The sequence below is a fragment of the Macaca nemestrina genome, unplaced genomic scaffold (genome assembly GCF_043159975.1).
Source record: "Macaca nemestrina isolate mMacNem1 unplaced genomic scaffold, mMacNem.hap1 Scaffold_53, whole genome shotgun sequence".
Taxonomy (NCBI): domain Eukaryota; kingdom Metazoa; phylum Chordata; class Mammalia; order Primates; family Cercopithecidae; genus Macaca; species Macaca nemestrina.
The window spans coordinates 397,409-422,612 of record NW_027257706.1 but is presented as its reverse complement, the minus strand read 5'-3'; the positions used below and the strand labels follow the sequence as shown (position 1 = coordinate 422,612).

General features: G+C 54.2%; 1 long non-coding RNA gene across 1 annotated transcript; it reads left to right on the top strand.

Annotated features, from left to right (window-relative positions):
- Positions 1-4,066: 4,066 nt before the first annotated feature.
- LOC139361495 (uncharacterized) lies at positions 4,067-20,087 on the top strand. The gene is made up of 3 exons (XR_011619044.1): positions 4,067-4,256; positions 13,577-13,772; positions 19,300-20,087. It is a non-coding gene; the product is annotated as an uncharacterized lncRNA (long non-coding RNA).
- Positions 20,088-25,204: the final 5,117 nt, after the last annotated feature.

The window sequence follows — 25,204 nt, the reverse complement described above, 5'->3', positions numbered from 1 at the left end:
GTTTTCGCGGCGGTTCCACTTTGGGTTTGTGAAGGCCTGGACCACGTGAGGAGATGCGTGACTCCCGGAGCAGTTGAAATCTCATCCCCATCCGGTGCGGCCTCTTTTCATTGATCAAGACAAACACACCGCAGCCGCGGACAAAAGCCGCAGGGAGCTCATCCTCCTGCAGGAGAGCAGGAGGCCCCCATCACAGGAGAGGCTTGTATCTTTTCAGGGCTCCTCTGTGAGAAAAGAAGCCACACCACCACACAGGCTGAAAGAGGAAGCCAGGAATGGGAGATGGCCACAATCCCAGTCACTGGAACGCTGGCCTCACTGGACAAGCCACCCGTTTGGCACCCCTCTCCTTCAGCCCGTGGCAGTGGCACGGTGCTGTACCCGGCCTGGGCTCTGGCCTCTGCTCCGTCCTCCCTCTGGCTGTGTATCCCCTGTTTCTCCGGGGCTGACGTGCTTCCTGGTCTGGCTGGATGTCTTCCAGAAGGATCACTTCCCAGTCCATCAGGGAGACACGTCCTGGAGATCCCTGTCATGATTGTTTCTCTCTGCAAACCTGCCTGGGTTTGCCCCGATTTCCAGCGGGGGAGGGGGAGCTTCAGGGCCCCTGCTGGGGACTCAGGACTCCGCTTGGGATCCGATAATGGACACTCCGGGTGAGAAAGCATGGGCTGAGCACATCTCCTGAGGCAGGCAGGGTCTCGCTGCAGCCCACAGTCATCCCACAGGCCTCAAGGCCTGCTGTCCACTGAAAGTTCACGGCCGCATCTGAGCCCTCTGCCTCCCTCCTCCTTTGAAAGACAGGTCCTTGTCTTCTGGGACAGGTGCTGTCGCATTTCCTCTGCACACCCAGTCTCATTCCTGAGAAGGAGACTCCCCTCTGCTCCTGGGTGGACTGGCCCCCTGAAACTTTTGGCCCGCTGCTAGATCCCAGGCGTTCTTTGATTTTCCCTGGCATTCATGGAAAGGTCACCTGTGCCCCCCTTCCACCGGGCACATGCCTGGACACCATTGTTTCCTTCGCCATCGCCCCGTGGGCCCTCAGTGACACACGTTCACACCATCTGCTCTAGGCTACGCCAGTGCCACGCGTTGGCTCCACCTGGGATTGGCCCCTGGACCTGTTGACACGTGTCCTGGGAAGCGGGATCAGCCTGAAGGAGCCCCAGGCCCTTGAGAATCACGGCAGGTCACCGCTCTTTGAAAGGAGGGAGGCAGAGGGCTCACGGGTCAGTGACCTTTCAGCTGACTCCACGCCTTGAGGCCCATGGGATGATTGTGGGCTGCAGCCAGGCCCTGCCTGCCTCAGTCGATGTGCTCAGCCCATCCATTCTCACTCGGAGGGGTCCAGAATGGGATCTGATGGGGGGTCGAGAGATGACCCCAGCAGGCGCCCTGAAGCTGCCGCTCCCCCGGTGGAAATCGGCTCAAGGAGGTCCTGAAGACGGGACCCCTGGGGGTTTGATCCTGGGAGGCCGCCCGCGGCCGCCTCTCCCACGCGGCCCCCTACTGAACCCCGGATGCAGCCGCTGGCAAGGCGGCAGCAGGAGAGCCCCTGGAGCCCAGCGGTCACCGTCCTTTAAAGGGGACGCAGCCTGACTGCCGGCAGCGGAGCGCGGGGCGGCCCAGCCAATGCGCATGCGCGAGTGGCGAGCGGGTGCCCGCGTCACAGTGGTTCCCACGGTTGTCAGAGAAACGGCTCCCTGAGGCCTGGCAAACAGGAGCCCTCCGTGGCAGTGCTTGGCTGGCGGGGCTCCGGGGCTCCAGCCTGACCTCCCCACGGGGTGGACAGGACGTTCTCCGGATGCCAGGAGTCGTGGCAAAGGGCTGACCAGGACGTTGAAAGCACAGGCGGGGTCCGGGGGAAGCAGCGCCGCATCCCAGCCTCAGGCCCGCCCGGACGCTGTTCGGGTGAGTCTCCCCAGAAGTCGTGCCCCCGTGATCTCGAGGACGGGTGGGCCTGCAGGCCCGTGGGCTGCTCTCTCAACCGAAGGTCGTTCTGGTCGAGAGCCGAACCCCCTAGCGTCAGCGGCTGCCTGGGGGTGTTTGTTTCCGCGCCACGGCTGTAGGACTCTCTCTGTGTGTGTATGTGTTTGTGTGTCTCCCATTTTCGCTTCTCTGCCTGTCTCTCACGCTCTGTGAGTTCCTTGCCCTCTCTCTGTCGGCTGGTGTGTGTCTGTGTGTGTGTGTGTGTGTGTGTGTGTGTGTGTGTGTGTGAGAGAGAGAGAGAGAGAGATTGTGTGTTTGGAGGAAAGTGCCCTGTGCGCCCAAAAGCGATTTCTTGCCTGTCGCCTGTCTTTGGTGAGCCTCCCTCCGCGTCTGTGCCTGGGTCATGTGTCCGCTCGTCAAGCGTTTTCGCGGCGGTTCCACTTTGGGTTTGTGAAGGCCTGGACCACGTGAGGAGATGCGTGACTCCCGGAGCAGTTGAAATCTCATCCCCATCCGGTGCGGCCTCTTTTCATTGATCAAGACAAACACACCGCAGCCGCGGACAAAAGCCGCAGGGAGCTCATCCTCCTGCAGGAGAGCAGGAGGCCCCCATCACAGGAGAGGCTTGTATCTTTTCAGGGCTCCTCTGTGAGAAAAGAAGCCACACCACCACACAGGCTGAAAGAGGAAGCCAGGAATGGGAGATGGCCACAATCCCAGTCACTGGAACGCTGGCCTCACTGGACAAGCCACCCGTTTGGCACCCCTCTCCTTCAGCCCGTGGCAGTGGCACGGTGCTGTACCCGGCCTGGGCTCTGGCCTCTGCTCCGTCCTCCCTCTGGCTGTGTATCCCCTGTTTCTCCGGGGCTGACGTGCTTCCTGGTCTGGCTGGATGTCTTCCAGAAGGATCACTTCCCAGTCCATCAGGGAGACACGTCCTGGAGATCCCTGTCATGATTGTTTCTCTCTGCAAACCTGCCTGGGTTTGCCCCGATTTCCAGCGGGGGAGGGGGAGCTTCAGGGCCCCTGCTGGGGACTCAGGACTCCGCTTGGGATCCGATAATGGACACTCCGGGTGAGAAAGCATGGGCTGAGCACATCTCCTGAGGCAGGCAGGGTCTCGCTGCAGCCCACAGTCATCCCACAGGCCTCAAGGCCTGCTGTCCACTGAAAGTTCACGGCCGCATCTGAGCCCTCTGCCTCCCTCCTCCTTTGAAAGACAGGTCCTTGTCTTCTGGGACAGGTGCTGTCGCATTTCCTCTGCACACCCAGTCTCATTCCTGAGAAGGAGACTCCCCTCTGCTCCTGGGTGGACTGGCCCCCTGAAACTTTTGGCCCGCTGCTAGATCCCAGGCGTTCTTTGATTTTCCCTGGCATTCATGGAAAGGTCACCTGTGCCCCCCTTCCACCGGGCACATGCCTGGACACCATTGTTTCCTTCGCCATCGCCCCGTGGGCCCTCAGTGACACACGTTCACACCATCTGCTCTAGGCTACGCCAGTGCCACGCGTTGGCTCCACCTGGGATTGGCCCCTGGACCTGTTGACACGTGTCCTGGGAAGCGGGATCAGCCTGAAGGAGCCCCAGGCCCTTGAGAATCACGGCAGGTCACCGCTCTTTGAAAGGAGGGAGGCAGAGGGCTCACGGGTCAGTGACCTTTCAGCTGACTCCACGCCTTGAGGCCCATGGGATGATTGTGGGCTGCAGCCAGGCCCTGCCTGCCTCAGTCGATGTGCTCAGCCCATCCATTCTCACTCGGAGGGGTCCAGAATGGGATCTGATGGGGGGTCGAGAGATGACCCCAGCAGGCGCCCTGAAGCTGCCGCTCCCCCGGTGGAAATCGGCTCAAGGAGGTCCTGAAGACGGGACCCCTGGGGGTTTGATCCTGGGAGGCCGCCCGCGGCCGCCTCTCCCACGCGGCCCCCTACTGAACCCCGGAGGCAGCCGCTGGCAAGGCGGCAGCAGGAGAGCCCCTGGAGCCCAGCGGTCACCGTCCTTTAAAGGGGACGCAGCCTGACTGCCGGCAGCGGAGCGCGGGGCGGCCCAGCCAATGCGCATGCGCGAGTGGCGAGCGGGTGCCCGCGTCACAGTGGTTCCCACGGTTGTCAGAGAAACGGCTCCCTGAGGCCTGGCAAACAGGAGCCCTCCGTGGCAGTGCTTGGCTGGCGGGGCTCCGGGGCTCCAGCCTGACCTCCCCACGGGGTGGACAGGACGTTCTCCGGATGCCAGGAGTCGTGGCAAAGGGCTGACCAGGACGTTGAAAGCACAGGCGGGGTCCGGGGGAAGCAGCGCCGCATCCCAGCCTCAGGCCCGCCCGGACGCTGTTCGGGTGAGTCTCCCCAGAAGTCGTGCCCCCGTGATCTCGAGGACGGGTGGGCCTGCAGGCCCGTGGGCTGCTCTCTCAACCGAAGGTCGTTCTGGTCGAGAGCCGAACCCCCTAGCGTCAGCGGCTGCCTGGGGGTGTTTGTTTCCGCGCCACGGCTGTAGGACTCTCTCTGTGTGTGTATGTGTTTGTGTGTCTCCCATTTTCGCTTCTCTGCCTGTCTCTCACGCTCTGTGAGTTCCTTGCCCTCTCTCTGTCGGCTGGTGTGTGTCTGTGTGTGTGTGTGTGTGTGTGTGTGTGTGTGTGAGAGAGAGAGAGAGATTGTGTGTTTGGAGGAAAGTGCCCTGTGCGCCCAAAAGCGATTTCTTGCCTGTCGCCTGTCTTTGGTGAGCCTCCCTCCGCGTCTGTGCCTGGGTCATGTGTCCGCTCGTCAAGCGTTTTCGCGGCGGTTCCACTTTGGGTTTGTGAAGGCCTGGACCACGTGAGGAGATGCGTGACTCCCGGAGCAGTTGAAATCTCATCCCCATCCGGTGCGGCCTCTTTTCATTGATCAAGACAAACACACCGCAGCCGCGGACAAAAGCCGCAGGGAGCTCATCCTCCTGCAGGAGAGCAGGAGGCCCCCATCACAGGAGAGGCTTGTATCTTTTCAGGGCTCCTCTGTGAGAAAAGAAGCCACACCACCACACAGGCTGAAAGAGGAAGCCAGGAATGGGAGATGGCCACAATCCCAGTCACTGGAACGCTGGCCTCACTGGACAAGCCACCCGTTTGGCACCCCTCTCCTTCAGCCCGTGGCAGTGGCACGGTGCTGTACCCGGCCTGGGCTCTGGCCTCTGCTCCGTCCTCCCTCTGGCTGTGTATCCCCTGTTTCTCCGGGGCTGACGTGCTTCCTGGTCTGGCTGGATGTCTTCCAGAAGGATCACTTCCCAGTCCATCAGGGAGACACGTCCTGGAGATCCCTGTCATGATTGTTTCTCTCTGCAAACCTGCCTGGGTTTGCCCCGATTTCCAGCGGGGGAGGGGGAGCTTCAGGGCCCCTGCTGGGGACTCAGGACTCCGCTTGGGATCCGATAATGGACACTCCGGGTGAGAAAGCATGGGCTGAGCACATCTCCTGAGGCAGGCAGGGTCTCGCTGCAGCCCACAATCATCCCACAGGCCTCAAGGCCTGCTGTCCACTGAAAGTTCACGGCCGCATCTGAGCCCTCTGCCTCCCTCCTCCTTTGAAAGACAGGTCCTTGTCTTCTGGGACAGGTGCTGTCGCATTTCCTCTGCACACCCAGTCTCATTCCTGAGAAGGAGACTCCCCTCTGCTCCTGGGTGGACTGGCCCCCTGAAACTTTTGGCCCGCTGCTAGATCCCAGGCGTTCTTTGATTTTCCCTGGCATTCATGGAAAGGTCACCTGTGCCCCCCTTCCACCGGGCACATGCCTGGACACCATTGTTTCCTTCGCCATCGCCCCGTGGGCCCTCAGTGACACACGTTCACACCATCTGCTCTAGGCTACGCCAGTGCCACGCGTTGGCTCCACCTGGGATTGGCCCCTGGACCTGTTGACACGTGTCCTGGGAAGCGGGATCAGCCTGAAGGAGCCCCAGGCCCTTGAGAATCACGGCAGGTCACCGCTCTTTGAAAGGAGGGAGGCAGAGGGCTCACGGGTCAGTGACCTTTCAGCTGACTCCACGCCTTGAGGCCCATGGGATGATTGTGGGCTGCAGCCAGGCCCTGCCTGCCTCAGTCGATGTGCTCAGCCCATCCATTCTCACTCGGAGGGGTCCAGAATGGGATCTGATGGGGGGTCGAGAGATGACCCCAGCAGGCGCCCTGAAGCTGCCGCTCCCCCGGTGGAAATCGGCTCAAGGAGGTCCTGAAGACGGGACCCCTGGGGGTTTGATCCTGGGAGGCCGCCCGCGGCCGCCTCTCCCACGCGGCCCCCTACTGAACCCCGGATGCAGCCGCTGGCAAGGCGGCAGCAGGAGAGCCCCTGGAGCCCAGCGGTCACCGTCCTTTAAAGGGGACGCAGCCTGACTGCCGGCAGCGGAGCGCGGGGCGGCCCAGCCAATGCGCATGCGCGAGTGGCGAGCGGGTGCCCGCGTCACAGTGGTTCCCACGGTTGTCAGAGAAACGGCTCCCTGAGGCCTGGCAAACAGGAGCCCTCCGTGGCAGTGCTTGGCTGGCGGGGCTCCGGGGCTCCAGCCTGACCTCCCCACGGGGTGGACAGGACGTTCTCCGGATGCCAGGAGTCGTGGCAAAGGGCTGACCAGGACGTTGAAAGCACAGGCGGGGTCCGGGGGAAGCAGCGCCGCATCCCAGCCTCAGGCCCGCCCGATCGCTGTTCGGGTGAGTCTCCCCAGAAGTCGTGCCCCCGTGATCTCGAGGACGGGTGGGCCTGCAGGCCCGTGGGCTGCTCTCTCAACCGAAGGTCGTTCTGGTCGAGAGCCGAACCCCCTAGCGTCAGCGGCTGCCTGGGGGTGTTTGTGTCCGCGCCACGGCTGTAGGACTCTCTCTGTGTGTGTATGTGTTTGTGTGTCTCCCATTTTCGCTTCTCTGCCTGTCTCTCACGCTCTGTGAGTTCCTTGCCCTCTCTCTGTCGGCTGGTGTGTGTCTCTGTGTGTGTGTGTGTGTGTGTGTGTGTGTGTGTGTGTGTGAGAGAGAGAGAGATTGTGTGTTTGGAGGAAAGTGCCCTGTGCGCCCAAAAGCGATTTCTTGCCTGTCGCCTGTCTTTGGTGAGCCTCCCTCCGCGTCTGTGCCTGGGTCATGTGTCCGCTCGTCAAGCGTTTTCGCGGCGGTTCCACTTTGGGTTTGTGAAGGCCTGGACCACGTGAGGAGATGCGTGACTCCCGGAGCAGTTGAAATCTCATCCCCATCCGGTGCGGCCTCTTTTCATTGATCAAGACAAACACACCGCAGCCGCGGACAAAAGCCGCAGGGAGCTCATCCTCCTGCAGGAGAGCAGGAGGCCCCCATCACAGGAGAGGCTTGTATCTTTTCAGGGCTCCTCTGTGAGAAAAGAAGCCACACCACCACACAGGCTGAAAGAGGAAGCCAGGAATGGGAGATGGCCACAATCCCAGTCACTGGAACGCTGGCCTCACTGGACAAGCCACCCGTTTGGCACCCCTCTCCTTCAGCCCGTGGCAGTGGCACGGTGCTGTACCCGGCCTGGGCTCTGGCCTCTGCTCCGTCCTCCCTCTGGCTGTGTATCCCCTGTTTCTCCGGGGCTGACGTGCTTCCTGGTCTGGCTGGATGTCTTCCAGAAGGATCACTTCCCAGTCCATCAGGGAGACACGTCCTGGAGATCCCTGTCATGATTGTTTCTCTCTGCAAACCTGCCTGGGTTTGCCCCGATTTCCAGCGGGGGAGGGGGAGCTTCAGGGCCCCTGCTGGGGACTCAGGACTCCGCTTGGGATCCGATAATGGACACTCCGGGTGAGAAAGCATGGGCTGAGCACATCTCCTGAGGCAGGCAGGGTCTCGCTGCAGCCCACAATCATCCCACAGGCCTCAAGGCCTGCTGTCCACTGAAAGTTCACGGCCGCATCTGAGCCCTCTGCCTCCCTCCTCCTTTGAAAGACAGGTCCTTGTCTTCTGGGACAGGTGCTGTCGCATTTCCTCTGCACACCCAGTCTCATTCCTGAGAAGGAGACTCCCCTCTGCTCCTGGGTGGACTGGCCCCCTGAAACTTTTGGCCCGCTGCTAGATCCCAGGCGTTCTTTGATTTTCCCTGGCATTCATGGAAAGGTCACCTGTGCCCCCCTTCCACCGGGCACATGCCTGGACACCATTGTTTCCTTCGCCATCGCCCCGTGGGCCCTCAGTGACACACGTTCACACCATCTGCTCTAGGCTACGCCAGTGCCACGCGTTGGCTCCACCTGGGATTGGCCCCTGGACCTGTTGACACGTGTCCTGGGAAGCGGGATCAGCCTGAAGGAGCCCCAGGCCCTTGAGAATCACGGCAGGTCACCGCTCTTTGAAAGGAGGGAGGCAGAGGGCTCACGGGTCAGTGACCTTTCAGCTGACTCCACGCCTTGAGGCCCATGGGATGATTGTGGGCTGCAGCCAGGCCCTGCCTGCCTCAGTCGATGTGCTCAGCCCATCCATTCTCACTCGGAGGGGTCCAGAATGGGATCTGATGGGGGGTCGAGAGATGACCCCAGCAGGCGCCCTGAAGCTGCCGCTCCCCCGGTGGAAATCGGCTCAAGGAGGTCCTGAAGACGGGACCCCTGGGGGTTTGATCCTGGGAGGCCGCCCGCGGCCGCCTCTCCCACGCGGCCCCCTACTGAACCCCGGATGCAGCCGCTGGCAAGGCGGCAGCAGGAGAGCCCCTGGAGCCCAGCGGTCACCGTCCTTTAAAGGGGACGCAGCCTGACTGCCGGCAGCGGAGCGCGGGGCGGCCCAGCCAATGCGCATGCGCGAGTGGCGAGCGGGTGCCCGCGTCACAGTGGTTCCCACGGTTGTCAGAGAAACGGCTCCCTGAGGCCTGGCAAACAGGAGCCCTCCGTGGCAGTGCTTGGCTGGCGGGGCTCCGGGGCTCCAGCCTGACCTCCCCACGGGGTGGACAGGACGTTCTCCGGATGCCAGGAGTCGTGGCAAAGGGCTGACCAGGACGTTGAAAGCACAGGCGGGGTCCGGGGGAAGCAGCGCCGCATCCCAGCCTCAGGCCCGCCCGATCGCTGTTCGGGTGAGTCTCCCCAGAAGTCGTGCCCCCGTGATCTCGAGGACGGGTGGGCCTGCAGGCCCGTGGGCTGCTCTCTCAACCGAAGGTCGTTCTGGTCGAGAGCCGAACCCCCTAGCGTCAGCGGCTGCCTGGGGGTGTTTGTGTCCGCGCCACGGCTGTAGGACTCTCTCTGTGTGTGTATGTGTTTGTGTGTCTCCCATTTTCGCTTCTCTGCCTGTCTCTCACGCTCTGTGAGTTCCTTGCCCTCTCTCTGTCGGCTGGTGTGTGTCTCTGTGTGTGTGTGTGTGTGTGTGTGTGTGTGTGTGTGTGTGAGAGAGAGAGAGATTGTGTGTTTGGAGGAAAGTGCCCTGTGCGCCCAAAAGCGATTTCTTGCCTGTCGCCTGTCTTTGGTGAGCCTCCCTCCGCGTCTGTGCCTGGGTCATGTGTCCGCTCGTCAAGCGTTTTCGCGGCGGTTCCACTTTGGGTTTGTGAAGGCCTGGACCACGTGAGGAGATGCGTGACTCCCGGAGCAGTTGAAATCTCATCCCCATCCGGTGCGGCCTCTTTTCATTGATCAAGACAAACACACCGCAGCCGCGGACAAAAGCCGCAGGGAGCTCATCCTCCTGCAGGAGAGCAGGAGGCCCCCATCACAGGAGAGGCTTGTATCTTTTCAGGGCTCCTCTGTGAGAAAAGAAGCCACACCACCACACAGGCTGAAAGAGGAAGCCAGGAATGGGAGATGGCCACAATCCCAGTCACTGGAACGCTGGCCTCACTGGACAAGCCACCCGTTTGGCACCCCTCTCCTTCAGCCCGTGGCAGTGGCACGGTGCTGTACCCGGCCTGGGCTCTGGCCTCTGCTCCGTCCTCCCTCTGGCTGTGTATCCCCTGTTTCTCCGGGGCTGACGTGCTTCCTGGTCTGGCTGGATGTCTTCCAGAAGGATCACTTCCCAGTCCATCAGGGAGACACGTCCTGGAGATCCCTGTCATGATTGTTTCTCTCTGCAAACCTGCCTGGGTTTGCCCCGATTTCCAGCGGGGGAGGGGGAGCTTCAGGGCCCCTGCTGGGGACTCAGGACTCCGCTTGGGATCCGATAATGGACACTCCGGGTGAGAAAGCATGGGCTGAGCACATCTCCTGAGGCAGGCAGGGTCTCGCTGCAGCCCACAATCATCCCACAGGCCTCAAGGCCTGCTGTCCACTGAAAGTTCACGGCCGCATCTGAGCCCTCTGCCTCCCTCCTCCTTTGAAAGACAGGTCCTTGTCTTCTGGGACAGGTGCTGTCGCATTTCCTCTGCACACCCAGTCTCATTCCTGAGAAGGAGACTCCCCTCTGCTCCTGGGTGGACTGGCCCCCTGAAACTTTTGGCCCGCTGCTAGATCCCAGGCGTTCTTTGATTTTCCCTGGCATTCATGGAAAGGTCACCTGTGCCCCCCTTCCACCGGGCACATGCCTGGACACCATTGTTTCCTTCGCCATCGCCCCGTGGGCCCTCAGTGACACACGTTCACACCATCTGCTCTAGGCTACGCCAGTGCCACGCGTTGGCTCCACCTGGGATTGGCCCCTGGACCTGTTGACACGTGTCCTGGGAAGCGGGATCAGCCTGAAGGAGCCCCAGGCCCTTGAGAATCACGGCAGGTCACCGCTCTTTGAAAGGAGGGAGGCAGAGGGCTCACGGGTCAGTGACCTTTCAGCTGACTCCACGCCTTGAGGCCCATGGGATGATTGTGGGCTGCAGCCAGGCCCTGCCTGCCTCAGTCGATGTGCTCAGCCCATCCATTCTCACTCGGAGGGGTCCAGAATGGGATCTGATGGGGGGTCGAGAGATGACCCCAGCAGGCGCCCTGAAGCTGCCGCTCCCCCGGTGGAAATCGGCTCAAGGAGGTCCTGAAGACGGGACCCCTGGGGGTTTGATCCTGGGAGGCCGCCCGCGGCCGCCTCTCCCACGCGGCCCCCTACTGAACCCCGGATGCAGCCGCTGGCAAGGCGGCAGCAGGAGAGCCCCTGGAGCCCAGCGGTCACCGTCCTTTAAAGGGGACGCAGCCTGACTGCCGGCAGCGGAGCGCGGGGCGGCCCAGCCAATGCGCATGCGCGAGTGGCGAGCGGGTGCCCGCGTCACAGTGGTTCCCACGGTTGTCAGAGAAACGGCTCCCTGAGGCCTGGCAAACAGGAGCCCTCCGTGGCAGTGCTTGGCTGGCGGGGCTCCGGGGCTCCAGCCTGACCTCCCCACGGGGTGGACAGGACGTTCTCCGGATGCCAGGAGTCGTGGCAAAGGGCTGACCAGGACGTTGAAAGCACAGGCGGGGTCCGGGGGAAGCAGCGCCGCATCCCAGCCTCAGGCCCGCCCGATCGCTGTTCGGGTGAGTCTCCCCAGAAGTCGTGCCCCCGTGATCTCGAGGACGGGTGGGCCTGCAGGCCCGTGGGCTGCTCTCTCAACCGAAGGTCGTTCTGGTCGAGAGCCGAACCCCCTAGCGTCAGCGGCTGCCTGGGGGTGTTTGTTTCCGCGCCACGGCTGTAGGACTCTCTCTGTGTGTGTATGTGTTTGTGTGTCTCCCATTTTCGCTTCTCTGCCTGTCTCTCACGCTCTGTGAGTTCCTTGCCCTCTCTCTGTCGGCTGGTGTGTGTCTCTGTGTGTGTGTGTGTGTGTGTGTGTGTGTGTGTGTGTGTGAGAGAGAGAGAGAGAGAGAGAGATTGTGTGTTTGGAGGAAAGTGCCCTGTGCGCCCAAAAGCGATTTCTTGCCTGTCGCCTGTCTTTGGTGAGCCTCCCTCCGCGTCTGTGCCTGGGTCATGTGTCCGCTCGTCAAGCGTTTTCGCGGCGGTTCCACTTTGGGTTTGTGAAGGCCTGGACCACGTGAGGAGATGCGTGACTCCCGGAGCAGTTGAAATCTCATCCCCATCCGGTGCGGCCTCTTTTCATTGATCAAGACAAACACACCGCAGCCGCGGACAAAAGCCGCAGGGAGCTCATCCTCCTGCAGGAGAGCAGGAGGCCCCCATCACAGGAGAGGCTTGTATCTTTTCAGGGCTCCTCTGTGAGAAAAGAAGCCACACCACCACACAGGCTGAAAGAGGAAGCCAGGAATGGGAGATGGCCACAATCCCAGTCACTGGAACGCTGGCCTCACTGGACAAGCCACCCGTTTGGCACCCCTCTCCTTCAGCCCGTGGCAGTGGCACGGTGCTGTACCCGGCCTGGGCTCTGGCCTCTGCTCCGTCCTCCCTCTGGCTGTGTATCCCCTGTTTCTCCGGGGCTGACGTGCTTCCTGGTCTGGCTGGATGTCTTCCAGAAGGATCACTTCCCAGTCCATCAGGGAGACACGTCCTGGAGATCCCTGTCATGATTGTTTCTCTCTGCAAACCTGCCTGGGTTTGCCCCGATTTCCAGCGGGGGAGGGGGAGCTTCAGGGCCCCTGCTGGGGACTCAGGACTCCGCTTGGGATCCGATAATGGACACTCCAGGTGAGAAAGCATGGGCTGAGCACATCTCCTGAGGCAGGCAGGGTCTCGCTGCAGCCCACAATCATCCCACAGGCCTCAAGGCCTGCTGTCCACTGAAAGTTCACGGCCGCATCTGAGCCCTCTGCCTCCCTCCTCCTTTGAAAGACAGGTCCTTGTCTTCTGGGACAGGTGCTGTCGCATTTCCTCTGCACACCCAGTCTCATTCCTGAGAAGGAGACTCCCCTCTGCTCCTGGGTGGACTGGCCCCCTGAAACTTTTGGCCCGCTGCTAGATCCCAGGCGTTCTTTGATTTTCCCTGGCATTCATGGAAAGGTCACCTGTGCCCCCCTTCCACCGGGCACATGCCTGGACACCATTGTTTCCTTCGCCATCGCCCCGTGGGCCCTCAGTGACACACGTTCACACCATCTGCTCTAGGCTACGCCAGTGCCACGCGTTGGCTCCACCTGGGATTGGCCCCTGGACCTGTTGACACGTGTCCTGGGAAGCGGGATCAGCCTGAAGGAGCCCCAGGCCCTTGAGAATCACGGCAGGTCACCGCTCTTTGAAAGGAGGGAGGCAGAGGGCTCACGGGTCAGTGACCTTTCAGCTGACTCCACGCCTTGAGGCCCATGGGATGATTGTGGGCTGCAGCCAGGCCCTGCCTGCCTCAGTCGATGTGCTCAGCCCATCCATTCTCACTCGGAGGGGTCCAGAATGGGATCTGATGGGGGGTCATGAGATGACCCCAGCAGGCGCCCTGAAGCTGTCCCTCCCCTGGTGGAAATCGGCTGAAAGAGGTCCTGAAGATGGGACTCCTGATTATTCGCATCTAATTATTCTGAGGAGACATTAACACAGCAATTTTGTAAATTTCCCATTAATTGTTAATCCATGGAAAAAAATTGGACAATGTTTTAAAATTTGAAATGCTTCATATAGTACAAATATCTTCGCACATGTGATTCAGTTTGTATTCATTAAAGCCTGAGAAGTTAATCATTACAAATTGCCAGTGGAAAAAAAAATAAATCATTCATCATTGAAGTAGCATAGAATGTTTAAAGAGACAAGAATTTGTTATTTGCTTTGGGACAGTTTATGATTTCCAAAGGTTTTTTTTTGTTTTGTTTTGTTTTGTTTTGTTTTTTTGCTCATGGCTTTCTTTCTCTCTCTTTCTTTCTCATTTCAGTTTCTTTTTATTTCTCCTGCTTAGAAATGTTGAGAGAACTTTGGATGCGGAACGTGGAGGTGGAGGAATATGATGTGGAGGCTTCTCTTGGTCAACACTGCAGGTACCCAGCAAAGACACTGCTAGTCCACATCCCGGAGGTGTCTCTGAGCCCTAGTGGGCATTGCAGCTGATGATGAAACTTTTGGTGTGGCAGAAGAGTCTCCACAAACTTTGGAAGGTATCCGCTGCTTCCTCCATAGCCGTGTATCCCTGCTGAGGGTGGACTTCTGGGCGGGGGAAGTCCCCCTCATGGGCCAGGGCTGGCTGGCTGGTGACTCTTCCACAGCGCAGCCCCGGCGGTGGTGCAGGCTGCGCGGGCCCCTGGGTTGGGTGAGCCACAGTTGTCTGGATTTACCCAACTCCCTGGGAACACCCAGGTAAATTCCAGGCCCAAGATGGACCTCAGGCCCCACCTGGACACAAGTCCCTAGGTAGATGCATAGGCTCTGGGGAACCTCAAGCCTTAGGTGAAGTTCTAGGCTACAGGTAGACATCGTGCTCCAGTTGGACATCTGGTCCCAGGTGGACATCAGTCTCCAGGTGGAAACAAAGTCTCAAGTTGGACATCAGGCACCAGGAGGATTTCAGCCCTCCAGCGAACACCAGCTCCCAGGCTGACATCAGGGTACAAATGAACACTGGGCATCTGATGTACATCAGGCCCCAAGTTGACACCAAGGGCCCAGATGGACATGTGGCCCCATATGAACACTAGTCCCCAGTCAGCTAGGGCCTGGGTCCACCTGGAGCCTGATGTTTAGCTAGAGACTGGATATCCACCTGAGGCCTAGGTATCTACCCAGGGACTGAAGTCAAACTGGGGCCTGATATCCACCTGGGGACTAGGTATCCACCGGGGGTTGATGTCCACCTCGGGCCAGACGACCTTCTGGGGTCTGATGTTCACCTCAGGTCTGGGTGTCCATCTGGGGCCTGGTGCTGATTTGGATTCCAGCGTCTACCTGGAACCTGGGGCCAGGTTGTTCACTTGGAGCCTGGAGTTTTCCTCTGGGGCCTGGTAGCCACCTGGGCCCTGAGTGTCCACATAGGTTCTGATTTCCACTTTTGGCCTGAGTGTTCTTCTAGGGCCTGAGTGCCACCTGGGTCCTGATGTTCACCAGGAACCTAGGTATCCACTTGGGGCCTGATGTTCACCTGGGGCCTGATGTCCATGTGAGACCTGATATTCACTAAGAGCCTGGGCATCCACCTGTGGCCTGATGTTCAGATGGTGACTAGGAATTCCCCTAAGGCTTGATGTCCACTTGGGGCATAGATAACCACCTGTAGCCTAGTGTCCACCTGGAGCCTAGGTATCAACCTGGGGCATAATGGGCATAATGTCCTTTTGGGGGCCCACTGTCCACCTGAAGACTGGTGTCTGCCTAGGACCTGGCATCCACCTGGGGTCTGGTGTCTGCCTGGGGCCTAGTGTTCACCTGAAGACTGAGTATGAACCTTGGACCTGATGTATGCCTGGGGACTATTTATCCACCTGGGGACTAGCATTCATCTGGGGCCTCATGTCCACCTAAGCCCTGGGTGTCAACCTGGTGCCTAATGGCCACCAGGGATCTATATACTCACTTGGGGCCTGGTGCTCCCATAGGGCCTAGGTGTACACCTGGGGAATGATGTCCAGGTGGAGGTGGATGTCTTCCTTGGTGTTGGTGTTCACCTGAGGACAAAGGTGTCCCTGGGGACCCGTGTTCACCTGGAGCCTCATGTGCACTTTGGACCTGCTGTCTACCTAGGGCCAGATGTCCATGTTAAGGCTGGTTGTCCACTTGGGGCCTAATGTCCACCTAAGACCCAGTGTTCACCTAGGGCCTGGGTGTCCACCTGGAGCCTGATGTTGAGCTGGAGGCTATGCATCCACCTGAGACCTAGGTATCCACCCAGGGTGTAGTGTCAAACTGGGCCCTTATTTCCACCTGAGGACTATCTACCTGAGGCTTGATGTCCACCTGGAGCCCCACCCGGGGCCTGGTGTTCATCTGGGGCCCAGTGCCCACCTGGAAACTGGGTATCAACTTGGGTCTTGGGTGTCCACTTGGAGAGTGATGTGCACCTGGGGCCTGAGTTTCCAACTAGGGCCTGATGATCGCCTGAGGCCCAGGTGTCCACCTGGGGTCTGATGTCCACCTGAAGCCTAGGTAACCACCTAGGGCATGGTGTTACATGTGCCTTGGTTTCCACCTGAGCCCGGTGTACAGCTGAGGCCTGGATGTCCACCCGGGGCCTGATGTACACCTCAAGCCCAGTGTCCACTTGTGGCCTGATGTCAACTTGGAAGCTGATATCCACCTGGGGACGGAAGTGCTCCTGGGGCCTCATATCCAACTGGGACCAGATGTTCACCTAAGACCTGGAGTTAATCTGGGACCTGATGGTCACCAGGGTCCCAGGTGTCTACCTAGGGCCTAGTGTCCAACTAGGGCCTGATGTCCACCTCGAGTCTAGTATCCACCTTGGCCCTGATGCTACCTGAGGCTTGGGTGTCTACCTAGAACCTGAATGCCCAATTGGGCCCTGATGCCCCCCTGGGGCCTGGTGTCCTGTTAGGGCTTGATAGCTACCTAACGCCTGGGTATCCTCCCGGAGCCTGATGCTCACCTGTAGGCTGGTGTCCTTATGGGGCCTGGGTGTCCACCTGTGAGCCTGATGTACACCTTATGTACCAGAAAAATGGTATATACCTGGGGCCTGATATACACCTGGAACCTGTGTGTCCACTTGACCCCTGATGTCCACCTGGGGCCTGGTGTTTACCTGGCGCCTATATCCACCTGGGGTCTGAGTATCCCCATAGGCCTGGGTATTCTCCTGGAAACTGGTGGCAACCTGGGGCTTAGCTATACACCTGAGACCTGTTATCTGTCAGGGACCTATGTCCACCTTGGGCCTGGTTTTCATCTGAAGCCTCGTGTTCACCTGGGCCATGGGTGTCAACCTGGGGGTTGATGTTCACCAGGGGCCTTTTTATCCACCTGAGATTTAATGTCTACTTGGGGCCTGATTTCCACCTGGGGTCTGGGAGACCACCTGGGAACTGATGTTCAGCTGGGCCTGGAGTTCACTTGGGGCCTGTTGTCCACCTGGGGCGTGGGTGTCAACCTAGAGCCTGATGTCCACCTCAGGCCTGATGTCTACTTGTGGCCTAAGTGTGCATCTGGGGCCTGTTGTTTGCATGTGTCCAGGATATTCTTCTGGGGCTTGGGTGACTACTTGGTCTCTGATGTCTCCCTGAGGCCTGGGGTGTCCACCTAGAGCTAGATATCCACCTGGCACCTGCATATCCTCCAGTGACCTGATGTCCACCTACTACCTGGTGTCGATCTGGGGCCTGAAGATCAACCTGGGTCCTGATGTACACCTTGAGTCCAGTGTCCACCTGAGGCCTGATGTTTCCAAGGTGTCTGAAATTCACCTGGGACATGATACAAACCTGGCTCCTGGATTTTTATGTGGGGCCTCATTACATCAAGGGCTTTGGTGCTCCCCTGAGCCTGTGTGTCTCTCAGGGACCTGATGTTTCTCGTGGGTCTAGATTTCCACTTGGGCCTTCTGTCCACATGGGACCTGATGTGCTCCTGAGGTTTGATATTCAGCTGGGGACCAAGTATTCACCTGGAGACTGGTGTTCAGCTGAGGACTGATGTCCAGCTGAGGACTGATGTCCAGCTGGGACCTTATGTTTACTTGGGATTTGGTGTCCACCTGAGGCTTAGGTGTCCCTCTGGGGCCTGAAGTAAATTTGGGGCCTGGTATCTACCTGGGGCCGGATGTTCATCTGTGGACTATCTATCTGGGGATGGATGTCTCCCTGTGGCTTATTGTTCATGCTGGGCATGAGGTCCATTTGAGGCAATGGTATTGACTTGGGGCCTGATGTGGATCTGGGGCTTCAATCTAAGATCAACTTGATTTTTTTTTTGTAAGTGACTTGGTCTTTACACTTGAAGATTCACACATCACATAATTTTTAAGGTTTAATTTTTGTTACAATATATTTTTGAATTTTGTCTCTGGGCCAAAACATTCAGATGTATGATAGGTGCCTCTCAATATGTAAATTCAAATTTTGTTTTATTTCAAGAAAGTGTGTGTGTGTGTGTGCCTGTATGTTAGTATGTGTGTGCCTGTGTGTGTTTATGAGACTGTTATAGTCTTAAAATTAATTCTATTTCAACGTTTCATATTTCCTCAAAGAAAAAAAATGAAAGAAATAAGTTACTCCAATTACACCTCTGCCAGATTCTCCTTGCATATCTTATCTTCCACAGCTATTCCTAATTCTTTTGATAACATTCTTAATTCTGTTTTATTCTCTTAGCTTTGTTTCTATCCCCTATTTCTAACACTATATTTTCAATTAATTCATGCCCTGTCTGAGGAACACTGTAATTTAATCTTAATTTCTGATACACAATTTTTCCCAATTTTTCTCTGAGGCTGATGAGTGTCCACTTTGCATTTTATTTTCCTTTTGTCTAGAACTATCATGAAATTTTGGATTTCTGCTTCAAAATATTCTTCTATCTGCCTTTACATGAACAATCACTGTATTTTAAACATTAGTTGTTTTATGTTGTTTCCTATGCTCCATAGCTGTTTTGATTGTTGTGTGTGTGTGTGAGTGTGTGTGTGTGTGTGTGAGAAAACTTCTTAAAATTTTTGAGACTCACTTTCTGTTATTTTTTTATGTCATTGTTGCTGATGTACAACACTTTTTTCTCTTGCTGTTGTATAGTTAAATTTCCAAATAAATTGACACATTGACTTATGTCTGTCTTCTGGATCTTAGCACCTTGTCTCAGTTGCTTTATTATTTCCCTTCAACACCACTTAAAGGGAAAATCACAGGATATCAAAAATGACTTTACAAAGAACGGTTGTAAAGAACAATTGATAAGAAGCTATGTAAATCTTTAACATAAATAAATGTATAACTTTGAAATTTTAAATTAAATGCATAGTATAGGGGAAATAGGTAGAAAATACATTTTAACTAGTCCATTAGTAAGCTGGTTAGTAATGTTGAAAGGACAAAACTAAAAAAGCTAAAAAGGTATAAATAACTTGATCCATAAGCTTTATCTAAAACTATACAAATGTATATCGAACAAATAAAGAATATACATTTTGTTATGTTTTCAAAAGTAGCTCATGAATTAGACAAAGAGAGAATAATCAATACATTCTAAATAATCAATATCATATTGTGTTTTTCAACCTCAAAGCCAACAACAACAAAAATTTTCATATATTTGGAAATCACTAAGCCCATCATTAAGTATTTCTGAGATTAAAGAGAAAACAATAGGTAAATTAATAAATTTAGACACGTAAAGTTTCCAAGAATAAATTTAAAAGAGGAATTGGAGGTGTATCTAATTTCAAATAAATTTTTAGAAAAAAACAAAAATATAAAAAAGCACTAAATCTTCTACCTGAAAATCTAGAAAGAACATATAAGTAAAATAAAAAGCATAACATATTTAAGAATTTAAACCACTTTAAGAAACAATAGATCATTAAAGATTAAAATTTAAAAATGATTTTTCATATTAGAAATTCTAACTAAGAAGAAAATGAATGCAAATGAAACTGAACTTTGAAAAAGAGATAAGTAGAGATGTGATATAGATTTAAAAATTTGGTCTTAAATTAGAAAAAAATAAGCTTATTTGTTTTACTTTCAGAAATTTCTCCAAACTATCAAAGATAAACAGAAAACAACAAATAACAACAAACAAACAGGAAACAGAAAAGCACAACAACAAGGCCTGTTTATTTCATCCTCTCCTAATAGTCTTCTGTTCATGATTTTGCTTTTTCTGTATATGGGACTGCAGAGAGAAAACACACCAGCCATAACAGTCCAAGTAACAAATTTTCATATGTGCATTATCTTTTCCATTGTAAAGTTCCAAAAGAACACCTCATTATGACTGTACATTATGTTCAAAAATTCGAACACTAAAGAAATTGCACTTGATAGTTGGACCCATTCCTTCCATTCATTCAGCAAATGTTTACCAAGTGCCTACCACTATTCTTTTAGGCACCACATATTCAGTGATTAAAAACTCAGTTGAGGTTTCTATTCCCATAAAGTTTTAATTCCAGCATTAGGAGTCAGCTAATAAAAAGGTACATGTAAGCATTGCAAGTGAGAAAAGGGAATGGAATAAGGATGGTTGTGTACAGAGATGGGAATGTTAACTTATGGGAAGTCTTGAGACAAAAATGAGAAAGAATGAATTGAACCACCAGAAAGATGGAGACAATAGAGTCCAAGAACTGGATGGAGACCAGAAGACGCAGGCCCTGATAGGCCACGTGGATAATTTGCAATTAAATTTGGGAAACTCCATCTTCAACACAGTGAGATCAATAGAAGGAGGTTCATTCTGTCAGGTAATGGGAAGTCCGAGGTGGAGGTAGATAGTTTTAATGGCTGAAAAGTCTCAGTGATGTATTCTTTTGGAGCCTCTTAGACTTTACATCACCACTGCAAAATAGTTATGGTTCCTCTGGCCATCACAATTGTACCCCAGATAGGAAACATGAAAGAAAGGGCAACCAGTGTGTGGTAAAACTTGCATCAGGAAAGTCAAAATTCTCGAAGAACTTTCTAGTAGGATTCCATTTCATTACCCAGAATCACAAAGCTGATGACTTCTGGTTGTAAGAAAGATTAGAAATTATGTTGCTGAATGCAGCGGGTTTGGCCTAAGTCAAGTTGCTCACCACACTGAAAGCCAATCATTAAGACAAGGAGTGTTTCCAGAGAAGAAAGGCTTTAATGCAGATGCCATCAGCCAGGACATAGGAGATCAGCTTTAAGTCAGTCTCCCACCCCAACTAAAATTAGAGGTGTATCTAGTGGGACATGAATATAACTACATACAGGAAAATAGGAATCAGGAAGGGGTGAGTAAGAGGAGTTGGTCAACAAGCAGCAGGTGCATCTCATTATCCAATGCACTGTTGGAAAGTTTCAGTTCCTTGATACTATCTGTGAGTCCTGGTGGTTGGTTTTCTAAGAAAGGAATTCAGATAAAACAAATGTAATTTTCTTCAACTTCAGTTGTATGGGAAAGCTGAGCCAGTTTAAATTAGGGTTTTATGTTAACCGCAATTTCTTTTGCACCAACCTGTTAACTAAGCATTACATATTCATGATTCCAGCCCTGAAGGTGTTCTGATAAGAAGGCACAACAGAACGATGGATACTGGATGGGCAGCACTATTAGTCTTTGCCATCTGAGAGTCAGAAGTTCTGATTATATCACATGTGTGTTGGAAGGCCTTTAGTTGGTTTTCATCAGCAAGTAGCATACTTAGATGTAAATGTTACATTGACATTTTGCCTGCTGCATGGAGAGTAAGTTGTAGGCAGGTGGCAGTAGGAGCCAGGACAACTGAGGATGTCACTATAGACATCCAGGTGAGAATCAGTGGTGGTCCGGAACATCATGAAATTAATGGACACAGAGAGAAGTGGAAAGAATAAAAACTATGTTCTGGAGAGATGCAGGACTTATTCATGAAATGAAAATGCAGAGCGAGGGAACAATAGCCCCCAGGGATGAATGAAACCTAAAATTTTGACTTGAGCAGCTCGAAGACCATGGTGCTTGAGATGGGGGGACTTTGGTAGGAATAGGATTGAGGGTGGTGGACATAAGAGTTCTGTAACAATTTGCTATGTAGGAGATGCTCTTAGACATCCAGATGGAGTTACCAGTCAGTAGCCTATCACCCCTGACTCTGGAGGTCTGAGAACAGGACAGGTGGGAGAACATGGCAAGAACTCTGTGAGGAATTAGAGATATAGGAGGTTACACCTTTGACCAAAGTATAACCAGCAAGTCCTGTTCAATCTGCTGAGTTTTAGAGTCAGGCTCAGAAAAGGGCCCAGAGCGTGGGCAGGAGGATCCATAAGCTTCCCAAGGTTCTTCCTGGGCCAGGGCCCCCTGCCCAGCACAGCCTTGGAAGGTTGAGATTAGGGTCCTGCAGTCCACCTCTATGGGTACCTGGAATCGGATGGTCCCACCTGTCATAGTGTAGGTACAGGGGAGTAAGCCCCTACTTTCTCCTTTTTATGATGTGATTTATTTGGAGCATGGAACCACAGGTTTCCATGTACTCAGAAGAATCTGTTGGCCTTGGTTCTTTATGAATGACTGAGTGTGTGCTGAGACACTTGGAAAATGCTTTTTACTCCTGGGGGGTCCTTCAGAGCAGAGAGAGGCTTGGGGGCTTGGGTGATGATTTCAGATAAGACAGAATGTTTCCAGGTACTGGACTCTGTGTCAAAATTCCTGAGACAAGAGCAGGCCACATTGGGTCCGTGAGGTCCTCATTTGGAAGTTAGTGGAAATCGCTGCCCTGGCCAAGGTAAGGATGCATTGAGAATGAGCTGCATACCTCAGGAGCTGGAGGAAAAAAGGGGACAAGAGAGCTTCCAAGGTCCCTCTTAGTGCCCATAGAGCCTGCAGTTTCTGCTCCTTTGCCTCCTGGGACCCTGGAGAGCCACTAAGTTGATGACCCCCTAATGCAGGTGACTGTTGTGTTCTGTGATGCTCCTCCTGGCGACATGGGTAGTGGGAGAGCAGCCTCCTGGGTCCCTGGTGCCCACTGGAGCCAGGAGAAAGTCATGCTGAGGTCATGCACCTCCAGTTCTTATTAATGATCTCCACATTGTGAGGTAGCCAGAAGCAAGAAGGGACGTGTGACACCTTTTTATTGATTCACTCAGCAATTCTGCCCTTAGCACTAGTCCTGTGCCAGGTACCCTGGTGTGCCCAGCATGTGATACTGAAAATGACCAAGTGGTCTCTCAGCTCCAGGTGCCCACAGTCTGAGGACAAGTGGACATCAGGCCCCAAGTAAATACCTAGGACCTGGTGAACATCAGGCCCCAGATGGACACCCAGGTCTAAGTGGACATCAGTTCCCAGATGAAAATCTGGCCCCAGATGTACATCAGGACTTGAGTGGAAACCCAGTACCAGGTGGACATCAGACCCTAGGTTGACACCAGTCCCTGGGTGGATACCCAATGCCCAGATGGACTTCAGGCCCTAGGTGAACACCAAGGCCCAAGATGGACATTAGGCCACAGGTGGAGGCCCAGGTTTTAGGGCCTTTAGAACACAGGGTCCTACAGGGACATCAAGCCCCAGAAGAATACTTAGGTCCCTGGTGAACATCAATTCCTGAGTGGGCACCCAGGTTCCAGATGAACATCAAGGCCCACAATGGACACCCAGGCCTCAAATGGATACCTGGTCCCAAGTATACGCCATTTTCCTAGTAAGCATCAGTGCCCAGGTGGACAGTAGCCTCCAGGTGTATATCAGGTCTCCAGGTGGACATCCAGGCCCCAGATGTCCAGAGGTGGACATTGGACCACAGGAGGATACCCAGGCCCCAAATAGACATCAGGCCCTAGGTATATAGCAGCCCTAAGTATATAGCAGACCCCAGATGAACACCAGGATCCAGGTGGACATCTGGCTTCAGCTGTACAGCAGTCCCCAGGTAGATACCTAGGTCACTTGTGGATTTAAGGCTCCAAATGTACACTAGGCCGCAGGTCAACAATGGGCCCAAGTGAATATTTAGGCCTCAGGTGGACATCAGGCACCAAGTTGACACCCAGGACCCAGGTGGATATGAGGCCCCAGATGAACACCAGGCCCAAGGTGGGTATAGACCCCAGGTGGATTCCTAAGCCCCAGATGGACATCAGGCCCATGCTGGCCATAGTTAGTGGTGTGGCGCACCTGCTCTTGGTCCACGGAGTTGGAGAAGTTGGACCCATCAAATAGTTCCTCATTGATCTCCTGTGTGGAACTCTGCAGAGAGAGTGCCTAACACCCATTTTTTTTGACATTATTGGTGAAATTTAGTTATCCTGTTTATTTCAACTGTCTTTATATTACTATTTTATGTTTGTGTCATCCAAAAGTGGTGGGTTTTTTTTTTTTTTTTTTTTTTTGTCATAGGAAGAAGAATCAGATGGTAGAACATAGTCATAGCTCTATGAGACTATAGTTGGAGCCAGTCCAACCCTGGAGAGTGTGTGGTCCTCAATGGAGAGGCATCCATTTTGACATATTTTGCTGTGGGTCACCAGAAAACCTGGACTAGGTTCTCCTTTCTCCTTCCTTCATAGTTTTGCGCATTTCCCTGTGTGATGGGGTTTGGAGGTAGAGCCTTGGGAAGTGATTAGGTCATGCAGGCAGAGACCTCGTGTATGGGGTTCATGCTCCTATCAAAGGGACCACAGAGAGATCCCTCATCCCATCCCTTCTGTCATGTGAGGACACAGTAGAAACATGGCTGTCTATGAAACAGAAAGCCCGCCCTCACCAGACACGGAATCTGCTGACCACTTGACCTGAGATTTTACCATCTCCAGAACTGTGAGAAGTCAATTTGTTGTTTATTAGTCACCTAGTCTATGGCATTCTGTTTTAACCCCAGATTAGCAAAAATACCAACATATCAACTTGCACACATAACTTTTGGAAAGAAACTGTGATACTAAATCTTTGATGGTAAAAGGTGATCTATCTGCCTGAGAAATGAACCTACATGATCCCTCTTTCCACAATAAACCTGAGGGAGTCAAAACAGGTAAAAGCACAAAAGCACACAACTGTTAGAGGTTTCCAGGATGCCTCAAAAATATCATCTGCAACATTAGGGAGTGAAAGAAGACATTCAAGTTTCAAAAAGTCAAAGTTTATTTAAATGTCATTGTATAAACTTTTAATTCTAACACTATGAATAAAAGTGTTATTTTTTTCATAAATAAATAAATTTCATAAATGGAGGCATGGAGACCCTGATGTGCAGCTGCTGAGTTTGGAAGCTTCCTTTGGAGACACCCCCTGACTCCCTCACCCTTTGCCTGCCTGTCAAGAAGAGCCCATCCCAGGCAGCAAACAGCACAGGTGCCCAGCAGAGGGCAAACCTCCATGCCTGGAGGAGGCCACCTCTGGGACAGGAGGAGCTGCTGGAACCCCTCCTTGCAGGCTTCTTTTCCTGCTCTCTAGCAACTTCTTCAAGCAGGCAAACACACCCAGCAGCAGCAGCAGGCTCTTCGGCAGCAGGGCTGTGGCTCTGCCAAATGAGAGAAGCCCCTCTCTAGCAATGCACAGGATCCCAGACTGCACACCCTGTTCTCTGCCTCCATGGCTCCCACTGTGTCCCGGACTGAGAGTAGCGTGGGAGCTGCTGGCTGGGGCAGTGCTGGCCCAACCCTTCTTGCCAGCTGTAGCTTCAACCATGCTAAAAGCTGAGCGTGGCTAGAGCAAGTGACATGGCTGAGGCCAGTGGCTAGAGCAAGTGACATGAAGTCAGGCAGCTCCTCACTGGGCTAGACTTTGGCAGTCCCAAGGCAGGGACAGGAGGTCTCTGGAGCTGCCTCTAGCTCCACCACTGTCCCTGGAGGGGGTCTTCCCCTGGTGCTGGCACTAACTCAACAGCTGGTGCTGGAAATAACTGTATTTCTGCACATGGAGCAGGAGCTGAGAAAGGAGAATGGTTACCAATGTCACTCACTTTCCACTGGAATTTCCAAACACA